Source organism: Trachemys scripta, chromosome 1 (genome assembly GCF_013100865.1).
Source record: "Trachemys scripta elegans isolate TJP31775 chromosome 1, CAS_Tse_1.0, whole genome shotgun sequence".
Lineage (NCBI taxonomy): Eukaryota > Metazoa > Chordata > Testudines > Emydidae > Trachemys > Trachemys scripta.
In genome coordinates this window covers 128,042,846-128,054,784 of record NC_048298.1, presented here as the reverse complement: position 1 = coordinate 128,054,784, position 11,939 = coordinate 128,042,846, and the positions used below count along the sequence as shown (strand labels likewise).

The 11,939-nt window shown below is 48.2% G+C and overlaps 1 protein-coding gene across 1 annotated transcript in view; it reads right to left on the bottom strand.

Moving 5' to 3' along the window:
- Window positions 1–11,939, bottom strand: part of LOC117884407 (rho guanine nucleotide exchange factor 5-like) — a 48,445-nt gene that overhangs the window by 23,432 nt on the left and 13,074 nt on the right. The gene's annotated exons all lie outside the window — the stretch shown is intronic.

Genomic DNA, 11,939 nt, shown 5'->3' with positions numbered 1-11,939 from the left:
CTCTGTTGCTTTTTACAGATACTTCTCCCAGCTTGTCTTTCAGCTGTCAAACCCTCCAGACAGCCAATGAGCAGTCCTGCCATTCTTGGCTACAGCAATCATCCCATATCCCTTCAAGTAAAAAACCTATTTCACCTCTGTGCCCAATCCTGTCTCCGGAGCCATCAGATAACACCTCCCAGTGAAAAAATTCACCATAGCAGCCCTTCTAGCAGCAAGTAGCTGGGATTTCTTCCTCTCCCCCACCCCAAATCAGATAAGCAAATGTACGACCTTTCCCTCTCTGCATATTGCCAAACCCTTCTGAATCAAAGGTCAGGAAACTAAATGCACAATGCCATTGCAAGGAAAGAAGGGTGCACAGGAACGTTCAGGGCTGGGCCCTCTCTACGAAAAAAGAGAGAGATCAGAGGGACTGGGGATGTGCACGGAGAGTGAGAATCATGTTAGAAGTCTGTACCGAGGCTATAGCTGGAATTATTGGGGTGCATGAGTGTATATGGAAAGGGAAGTCTCTCATAACAGAATCAGGTTATTTCATGGGGGTAGGGGTGGCAGCAGGGTCAAAGAAAATCTGTGTTCCCATACAGGAATGGAAGATAGTAAGGGCTTTTCTACACTCTCAAGGGGAAGTGGGTTGGTTAAAAGAGGCGTGATGAGACAGTAGCTAAACATGGTGGTACCCAGATAGTACCTGGAACAAAGGTGTTTAAATCCCTCACAGCAGTATTGTAATATAGCACAGAATACTTATGGGAAGAGGTCCCCTCCCCAGCACTGACACATTGGTTCCCTGCATGTGATTCGGCAGCGGGTCGGGGGGGGGGAGGATGACTTGTGCACTCTCTCTGCCTGTGGGTTTAGTGGATCAGAGATCCTGGCTGTCTGGATCAATCTCTCCTGCTCGGCATCTTGGGGGTGAATGTTCTTTAGTTGATGTCAACAACATGACTGGCTTCAGGGGTGGCCTCTTCGGCAAAAATGCAGTCCTACTCCTCATAGTAGTTGTAGACCATGCAAGTTCTCCCTAAGATCTTGTTATTGTTCTTCACATTTCTATAACCCTACAGGAGCTCCTTTCCTTTGTTAACTGAGTCCTAGGCAGGGATGGCTAAGAGGCCATGGCCCTCCCATTTTTGAAAGTGGATGGGCCTGGCACATCCACTTTTCACCACAGGCCTGCCCCTCTTCTTACCCCTGAGGCCCTGCCACCTGGCCAGGCTGGAAGCTGGAGCCTGGTCCAGGTAAGAGCGGCCAGGGGAGCCTAAAAATAGCCACCAGCCCAGGTTCATGCTCAGGGCAGATGGAGGGTCTGCGGCTCTCCACAGCTGCCTGGGTGGCTCTTACCATGGCCCGGCTGCAGCTTTTCAGACCCCAAGGCCCCAGGCCAGAAGCTGGATTGGGGTAAGAGCCATGTGAGCAGCTGTGGGGAGCTGCAGACCCTCCACCTGCCCTGGCTGGGGAACCTCAGGAGCGGGGACATGGGCCAGGGGTTGCTCCCAGGGGCCCAGGCAGGTGGAAGGGCCCAGGCTCCCTGATGAGACTCTATCTTCTGGCTTGCCCGAGGGGTGGGGCCTCATTTCCCCCCACATGCTTTAAGGAAAATTCTGTCACCCCTGGTCCCAGGAGCACCCCCTCTCCTTAATTTGTTCTAATAGCCACTTGTAGATCTGGGCATTCTGCTGACTTGGGTTTGGACACACTCCTCTCCACAGAGGGCAAGGAAGTCCAGGACCTCAGCACAGGACCATGCAGAAGCATAGATCATGGATGGAGACCCACATCTCTCTCCTTCCTGATCAGGATTTTTCCAGGCTCCACAGTTTTATGCTGTTATTCAAACTGCCAGAATACTCTGAAGTCTACACTTTCCTTTCTCCTTGAAGACTATGAACAACATAATTGCCAGCAGTTATACGTTACCAGACGGCCCTTTATAAGCAAGCACATTTATTCTTAAGGTGAAAGCATTACACAGAAAACAAAACAAAAAATAATAGATGTTCTTATGCATGTGCTAAAAGCTTACCTGAGGTCATCAATCAGTCTTAGGTGGTCTCAGCTGGCCAAAGTCCTCCTGACCTTTCCCAGGAAGGATTGGCGCCACCTTGGACAGGAGGTCCCAACCCTTTACTGGATCAGAAAGAAGGCCTGAGTCACTTTAAACTCAGGATATTTATCCAAAAGTCCTTTCTTTATCTGTCAGTCTCCGCAGAATCTAGTTTGAACCAGTACCCGAGCTGCTCCAGATGCTGGCACTTCCCTGGAGGTGGTACAACCTGACAGAATTTGCCTAATCACACCCTGCCATTCCTCCCCCCCCAGTTTGTGTCACTCTTGTCTTAGTTCCTGGAGGAGTTGTGGGTCACACCCCCCCCCCCCATGGAATTATATACAACCCCTGGCTCCCAATTATACATACATTTAAATCAATAAGGTCTCCCAAGGATATGGTAGGAAACCACCATATCTGTCACAGCTTCCACCCCTACTTTAATTGTGGGAAAATTCATCCCGAGTGTCCGTGAACTTGCTTCTAAAGTGGGTTTTCTAATGCAGGGCCAGATGGCAGATCATTAAAAACAAACTTATGTGTGGATGCAAGGCAATTTATCCCCAAGAAACCCAAGTTAACCTGCAACAAGTTTCAAATATAGACGAGCCCTTAAACGAAACAGGAACAGGGCACTCTGGAATAAGAGTGCCCCATGTGCAGTTAATCAGGAATGACTCCAGGTGTAGACAAGCCCTAAGATTCTCACTCTCCTTAAATTAGAAAAGCTCTAACTTTCTCTGCCCTCTTTACCTTGATTCAACAGGCTCCCAGATTCTTTCCCCCAAAATACATACACACATTAGCAAGGTGTATGGAACACATGGTGCTATCTGTCTGTGCCAGTTCCCCAGGACCTGGCAGCTGCGCTGAGGCAGAGTGGAGTTTGCACACGCACACCCATGCTGTTGAAACACACCACCTGGCAGGGAAAAACTTGCTCCACCCTTAAAATGTCTCTGTGTCAAAGCTGAGCTAACACAGACTGCTGGTTGAGATGGCTGGTCTTTGCCCTTCCTTTGCGGAGGGGCAGCAATCTAAGAGATGAAAATCTCCCTCCTAGTAGGAGCTTTTGAGCCTACCTCGCTCTTCGTTTGCTCTCTGGTCCCTCCCCCTTCTCAAGCCAAGCCTAGTTCCAGGAGTTCATTAGCTCAGGGTGTGGTCTTGTGTTTACTGCTTCACATTCCATTCTCTGCTTCCAGCGCTTCTCAGACACCTAACACCACCCCCAAGTCCTGAGGAGCGTGAGGGAGAGACAGACACAAACCTTCACAGCTCACCAGGGTCAGTGGTTCTCCTACAGGAGATCTGCTAGTTTTAAATGTCCCACTAAGCGCTGTGCACACCTTTTATAATGAAACACAAAGGAAAGAAAAACTTGTCTGCTTTTGGTAAGAAAATGAACCTCTGAGCCAGTCACATGTACCTTTTGTTAAGGGCTGAGCGCTTCTAAAAGAATCAGGCTGGGCCACGTTGGCTCCGGGTCTGCCTTTCTACCTCTACAACCTACCATTTCCCTCCCCAGGCCCTGATTTCCTCTCCCGTTGTCCCACGTACACACTTGCCTGGTGCCATTCCTAGGGAGTGGCCTATGGCCCCTTGCTTCTCCCCATGTCAGGCTGGCTGATTGTGCTCTACCAGGCTGTCCCAAGAGAATGGGTGGCGTGGCTGGCATGCCACCCAATCTTCAGAAGCAACTGGACTAAGTTGCTGATCTCACTGCACCACTGCCCTGCCTCATGGCATGATGCAGTACGTACCCTGTATTGGCAATGGGGCCAGCAACTCATTACCATTACTTCCTTGATTAGCCCAGTAGAGGACAGTGCTAGCCCCAAGAGCAGGGGGTCTCAAACACACGGCCCGCAAGGTTATTTTCTGCGGCCTGCGCGCTCCTCACAGCCCCCCCCCCCCCAGCGTTTACCTAGAACGGCTCTGGCCCGGCGCACACCGGGGGCAAGGCAGGCTCTCTGCCTGCCTGCCCTGCCCCTGTGCCACTCCGGAAAGCGGAAAGAATCTATGGGAGAAGAGGCACAGGGGTGTGTGTTGATGTTGCATCAGGCACCGCCCCCAGCAGCTCCCATTGGCCACGGTTCCCCGTTCCCAGCCAATAGGAGATGCTGGGGGCGGTGCCTGAAGCAACAGCAACACACACCCCTGCGCCCCTCCTTCCCCAGGTTCTGTCGGCTTCCTGGAGCAGCGCGGGGGCAGGGCAGGCAGGCAGGGAGACTGCCCTGCCCCCGGTGCACACCGGGCCAGAGCCCGCCCCCGAACCCTTCCTGCAGTCGAACCCCCTGCCCTGAGCCCCTTGCTGCACCCTGACCCCCTACCACACCCATCCTGCACCCCAACCCACTGCCCTAAGCCCCCTGCCGCACCCCAACCCCCGCCGTACCCTTCACCCTGACCCCCCTGCTGCACCCCGCACCCCTTCTGCACCCCAACCCCCTTCCCTGAGCTGCCTGCTGCACCCGACCCCCTGCCGCACCCCACACTCCTCCTGCACCCCAACCCACTGCCCTGAGCCCCCTGCAGCACTCCTCCTGTACCCCAACCCCCTGCCCTGAGCCCCTGCCACAACCCACACCCCTCCTGCACCCCCTGGCAGCAGGGAGGGGGTGGAGTTGGGGTGAGGATTTTGGGGATGGGGTTGGAATGGGGGCAGGAAAGGGGTGGGAAGAGGTGGGGCAGGGGCGGGGCCTCATGGAACGGGTGGATTGGGGGCGGGGCCGAGGGCGGCGTGGGGGAGGTGTCAGTAATGCGGCCCTCGGGCCAATGTACTAGTCCTCATGTGGCCCTCGTGGTCATTTGAGTTTGAGACCCCTGCCCTAGAGATACATAGAGGGGAGGAGAGTGACAGGGTCTCACCCACAGAAGATGGCATCAGGGAAGAGGTAGGTATCTGCAGCTTGTTGAGGAACGGAACTGGGTGGGGTTTGAAGGGAGCAACTGATGACAGGAGTTTCTCTAGTGATGACCCTGTTCTCCTTGACCCAATCTGTAACAGAATGTGCGGTCATCGCTAGCATTTATCTCACTAGTTTGTGTACAGCCACTCCTGCTAGAGTGGCTTCCTTTGGGTGAATGTCAGTCTTGCATTTGGAAATCAAAGTAGTTCTTCCAGAAACCTGTGTTCTTCTGGTATATTTGCATAAAACACAGAACATTCCATCAAGTCAGAAATAGAATGTACTGCCAGCTACACTGCTATTAATATTACTGACTTTTCTACACAGAGTGGACTGGAAATTTGACACTGTCCCCAAACACACAGGTGTGTGTGTGTGTGTGGGGGGAGGGATCAAAAAACTTTTGGAACTGATGATATCTGCTCCCCTAGAAAGTAAAACCCGAAAAAGGCAAGTGGCGCTATTTGCTACTGCAAATTGATTGAAAAGGAGGGGACCTCCCTAGCAGACAAGCACAGATGATGCCAAGGTACTCAGCTTACAGTAGCACCTCACTACTTTGCACTAAAGGATGTCAGACTCCTTGTGATGTACTGAACTTTTTAATGATCTGGTCACTCACTAATTTGAAAAAGCAACATTTACACTTTGTTCCTATATCTGAGCAGTTTGGTTTTGTTTAAATGGTGCCATTACTGCATGCTATGCTGCAGCATTTTTTTTAAATCATGACGTCTTGGTACTATGAAACTCCACTACAGCATCTGCTATTGAACCTTTGCTGAGTAGTGGGTAGTGACCATGTGTTGCACTTCCTGGAGGCACAGCAAAGACAACATAGTTCTGGGGCAGTGGGGACAAAAGGGCCTTTAAGTCACCTTTGCATCCTTCCTGGGTTGGATGGTGCCAGTGCAGCCCTCAGCCAAGAGCTGCTTGGTCTGATACCAGTCCCTTCTTCTGAGGGTTGACTATAAACTGCTCCAGAGCAGCCGAAAATCCACATAGTGATGTATGTCATGGGAATTCCCCACCTGCCCTTTGTGCTCCTGACACACCCCTTTGAGCTCCACTCTCCACCCACAGCATCATGTCACTGTTTGCAAGGAGATTTACATAGGGCCACTTACTGTGTCTCCAGCAAGTCTCTCCCGAGTGGCAGCCGTGTTTTATGGCACGTATACACTGGCACAAAGGCAGGCAGGGGCCAGAGCAAGAACCAGAATCCCACAGGTTAACAAAGTGTGGAATAGCAAGGGTCTATTTTTGTAAATATAAAACATAGGTTATACCTAAAGCAAATGTGGGTTGTGAGATACAAATCCCATTAAAATGCCCCAGTAAAGTCAAAACACTTTAAAGATTGGCCTTGTCTGCACTGAACCACTGACCTGTTACTGAGTGCAGGTGTCAACGATCACTTTAGCTGCAGTGGTACTGAGCACAGTTAAGCTGCAAGTGTAGATAAGGGCAAACAACAGTCAACAATGTCTCAGGCAATGGTGAGCTGAATACAGATTGTCCTCTGTACCGGCAGCTTAACTGTCCTCAGTATTGGGTCAGCTGAGCAAGGCACTGGGTAACAGTATTGCTCACCCCAAGGGTTTAAAAAAAATCAGGAGTCGGGCCCAAAAATATCATGAACTAAAAAAAAAAAAAAATGAATACAGGATTATGCTTATTTGCCCTCTTGTTTTTGAGTCTTTAAAGATCACAAATTTCAGGCTTTTCTCTTCAACCATGAGGGTGCAAAACTTTATTTATTTATTTATTTATTTATTTTAAAAATGAAGGTGACACTCTCACAGGGGGAGGGATAGCTCAGTGGTTTGAGCATTGGCTTGCTAAACCCAGGGTTGTGAGTTCAATCCTTGAGGGGGCCACTTAGGGATCTGGAGCAAAAATCAGTTCTTGGTCCTGCTAGTGAAGGCAGGAGGCTGGACTCAATGACCTTTCAGGGTCCCTTCCAGCTCTATGAGATAGGTATGTCTCCATATATAATAAATATAATGTAATCACCTGGCTCAAGGAGCTGGGGCTTTAATACAGACAGCAACTAGCATGAGGCTTGTGATAAAAATCAAGAGTTGGCAACACTGGAAAGGAGGAGTATTTCTCTAAGGCTGGCTGGGGAAGGGTTGTACTAACTGTTACATTCTCTTTCACCATTTTAGTATTGTCTGGATAGCTCTTATCTCTCGTTTGCAGTTTTAAATTGCTTGCACCTTCCCTACACTACAAAATTAAACCATTCACTAACTCAGTTTCAAAAATCATTTCAATCTGGCCTACTGTGCTGCACATACTAGTAACCAACAGGTGGCAGACAATTTTGTGACCACAGTCAATGCTAACAAAGCTCAACAATCAGATCCATCATGCACAAACTATTTGCTGACATCCTGTCAGGCCCATTTGTTTATGGTTCAATCCTGCAAAGGATGGTCAGCAATCTCAACTCCCATTGCCTTCAATGCATGTAGAAGGCACCCAGCACTTCACAGGATCAGGTCTGTATATTATTAGATTTCAATTTGACACTGGAGCCTAAGTAAACATACTAGTGTGTAAATTCTGCAAAGGAATCCCTCCAGTTCCCATGCATCTCTCTGGATATGACAGTGAATGCTTAACTATGAAGCATGTGCAAGCTAGAAAGCAGGCATGAGCCAACAAGCATTAATTTTACATTATAATCATTCAAACACCACTAGTTATGATCTCCTAATCAATTTACGTTTTAAATGTGCTGCTATTTCTTGATCCATTGGAAAATATGAAGCTTGATATTTTGATTGAATATGCAGCCAGTTGCAAAGGAGTTGAGCTATTCACAGAATGTGCCTTCTGTCCATCAGGCCTGCCAGTCATTGGCCAAGAAGAGTACCACATACACACTGTGATTATCAAAGGAAGGAACCAGAGCCAATGAAAACAAAGGAATCCTCAAAAGGCCATAACCTATCATGTGGGTTAACTCTAGTTGTAGGGAAACGCTGAGTGGACAAATTTGAAGCCTGAACGGCTCCTTGAGATATTTATTGGCTGAGTGATTAAAAAGTCCACATTACCCTTTGCCAACCTTTATAGACACAGACCCCAATTCTTGATTGCCTTACAGCCTCTTTACCCCATTCCAGTCATGTAATGACCCTATAAATTAGGCAGAAGCGACTCCCAGGGACTACCCCTGAGCAAGGGGGTTGTTAGAACAAAGGCCAAATACTCGCCTATTATTTCAGCTGTTCCCCATGGCCATAAACTCCCTTTCCCATATATGAACATATAGCAAGACAATCAATCAAAGAGGCTCAACAAATGTATCCTATTTACGGCCCCAACAGATGTATTCTATATACCCCTAAAAGGGAATTTAAAAATTCCCTAGGTCAGCAGAATGTATGCACGTTAAGTCATTTGTTACTGGGTATAAAAAGGCTTGCTCTACGCTTGTAAGGTGTGCTCCTCCCTCTGGCATGAGTCGAGGGGGACACCCGCTCAGCTGACTGATCAATAAAGAACTTGAAGCCGTCTTCTAGACTCCCGTGCCTCCTTGGGGTAATTGGGCAGCTCCAGGGGGAAACGAGCCCATTTGGCTAACAGGGTTCACAAGAGACAGCACAGAGCTAATGGAATGGCTCTATACCACTCCTCTTCTTAGCCCCCAATGTAGGGGGCATGCTGGGGGAAGGATGGACATGCTTAAATGCTCTGTACTCTGGCTGTCTTTGGCTAGCAGAGGGCTTGTAGCGGGCCTTGCAGTCAGAGCATAAGCTAAAGCAGCTTTGAGGCTGCTGTAATTTATGCCAGGGGCTTGGCCAAAAATATGGGAGTTCATGCAGGGTGCTTAAAACCACCTCTGTTTCCTCCACCCCAGTCCTGTGCCAAATGGAGAAGCAGGGTCTATGCTCCTAAACTCTCTGGTGCTCACTACTTCAGTATGCTAGCTGGAAGTCAGGGTGTGGGGCAGTTAAAGTCTCTGAACAGTCATCATGACTCACACTGTAGTCTGTGGCAGATACAGTTTCCTTTGCCTGCCTTACAACATCATCTCGTCCCAAACAAATTTCAACACAAGATGCAGGACAAATAAAGGATTCAACAGAGCTGCAGCCAGGAGTGAACAACAGTGTATGCCGGGGCTTGCAAACTTCCCTGGGAATACAGGCACCAGCAGAGTGAAATTTACCAACCTTGACTCATTTTCACTGCCAGTGCTTGGAGCAATTTGAGGAGCAATGAAACTGCAAAACCACTTCCTCCATGTGTTCAATAAGCTCCTCTGGAACATCCAGCTCCTGCAGCCTCCCTCCCCCCTCTCTCCCCCCCACCACCACCACACACAGCGGCTGTCATCCCCCATCAAATTCCTCCACAAAAATCAGTCAGACTTGGCAGACTGAGCTCAGTAAAGAAGTCCAAAACATTCTAGAGGCAGCTGCAGCAGAGAACTGAGGCTGGTATATTTTTGAGCAGCTTGGAAAGGGAGGGAAACTATCCAGGGGAAAAATGGGGGAGGGTGCAGAAAAAGAAGGAAGAAAGTGGAAAGAACCCACTATCCTATCTGGGGATTGGGGATGCGGGGGAGAGAGAGGCTGAGGCCATGGGTGGTTCCCTCCGCACAGTAGATGAGGGGAACTGGGAAAAGCAGAGAGAGGAGCTATCACAGCAACTGGGCAGGGAGGGATGGAGAAGAGACTCTCTTGCAGCATTAAGGGGAGAGGAGGAACAGAAGAGACAAAAAAAAGTCTCTTCCTTACAGTAGTGGAGAGGGGAGAAGATGGCCCCCACCTCCTGATAGGAAATGAGCCCATCTTTTGTAGGAGTCATGGGAAGAGAGAAGAGGACAGGAGTCCCCTCCTCACAGTTGTGACTGAGGCGGGAGCAGAAGAAATAATGAGTGAAGCTCCTCCCAGTCCTCCCTCACAGCCAGGGCAAGTCCTAGACAAATGGTACCCCCCAGGCAAGGAGCGTCTTCAGTGCCTTAGCCATTTATTAAACTTTTGAATACCTTATTTTTATTGCATTCGTAGCCCATTTCACAACTTTGATGCAAGATTTGCATGCATGATTTATCCCTGTCATATTAGATGATAAATTTGCACACTTGGATCTGTAAATCTGTGCCATATATGAATGCCAATATTTATGCCATATATAAGCAAATAAATTGGTTTCTTCCTACGCTTAAAGAAACTTTTTAATTTTAAGAATAACTGAAATATACTAACATCCAGAAATGGAACTGTGCACCAACACTGGGTGGAGCAGTATTAAACAGTGTTACGGTAGATGACAACCTTAGAATGTTAACCCTAGTCCTTTAGTTCAAAAGGTCGCTTTTCTTGCCTTTGCCCTCACAAACTGAAGCACAGCATCAGAGAGATGCAAAGACTGGCCAACATCATTTTCAAGCAATAAAATGCAAGCAATGTGAGTCTCTTGTCGGCCATAGTCAATTGAAGATATGTTTTAATGAGCCTGAGCTTCGAAAAGCTCACCACTCGTGACTGTGACCGGCAGCGTGAGTGGAATCCTCAAAGCACTCCACATATTAGGAAAAGTGTCCTTCAGTTCTGCATCCTGAATGAATTGGAGAACTTGGAGTGGAGAGTGCTTCCCACGTAGCAAAAAGTGATGGATGTTGTCCAATTCAACATAGAGGTCTTTATTATTGATGTTTGAACATTCCCCATGTGTCAGAGTCTGGTGAAGGTCCACACAATTGTTCAAGAGTGTTTTCCTATCTGCTGACAGCTTACTAAGGTCATACAACCTCCCCTCCCCCAGGTCTTTTTGCAGTGCTTCATTTGTCCAAACCTTCCTTCGATGGATACTCGAGCAGTGTCAACTAGCGCCAACCTTCCCATCACCTCATCTTTGCCCTCGTAACAAACTACCCTTTCTTGCAATGAATATGAGTTTCCTTGAAGACAGAGTCAACTGCGAAGTTTTCCGCCATTTCTTTAGCAGCAGTGATGGCATCTTCAAATCTGTTGTCTCTGTAGACCATAATGAAATCAAGGCAGCTTCTCATCAAAGTAGTAGCAGTTGTGATGTCCATCGACTGAGTTTGTAATGCCTTGATTACAATGTTTACTTGGAACAGGATATCGTGCCAAATCACAATTGAGACCAGATATTTGAAGTCAGTGATCTGGTTTGCTAGGCTTTGCGCCTCATTTTGGATTCTGGCCTCACCTTTACTCGATTGCGCCAGTTCCATCAGGGCGTCTTAAACCTCAGTTACTTGGTACCTCACTGGCCTTACGCTGTCAATGCAGCTCTCTCAGCGAGTGTCACTTAGTGGCTTCCTGGTCAGATTTGTAACATTGTCCATGAGGATCTTCCACCTGATGATTGATGCTGAAAATGGGAGGTATATAGTCTTTCCACTACTCCAAAGAGAGATACTGAATCTAAAGAAGATGACACTATATCTGGCATAACCAGGTTGAGGGAATGGTAGCCATAAGGCACAAAGAAAGGTCTTGGATTCAGCACAGGGATCCTTGCCTGCACACCACTGTTTCTTCCTTTCATATCAGTGCCGTTGTCATAGCCTTGGCCGCAGCACTCCTGAAGCTTTATTTTATTCTCATTCAAAACATTCATAAACAGTTCTGTTAGGCCTTTTCCAGTAGAGTCATCCACAGACCAGAAACAGATGAAGTGTTGCTTTACTTGGATACAGCCATTCTCGTCGTCAACAAATCTTACTGTTAATGGCATCTTTTCACTGTGACTAATGTCAGGAGTGCAGTCCCTTATTATGGTGTAGTGCTTCACTTCGCCAAGCCGCATCAGTATGTTATCAAGCACCTTCCCTGCCATAAGGTCAATCAATTCATTTTGAATTGTTTTGCTGCAGGAGTGGTCCATAGCTTCTTTACAAATTACTTGCATGACATCATTGTATTTCCCAAGGAGCTCTACCAAACTGAGGAAATTACCATTATGTTCAGTGAACAACTTATCCA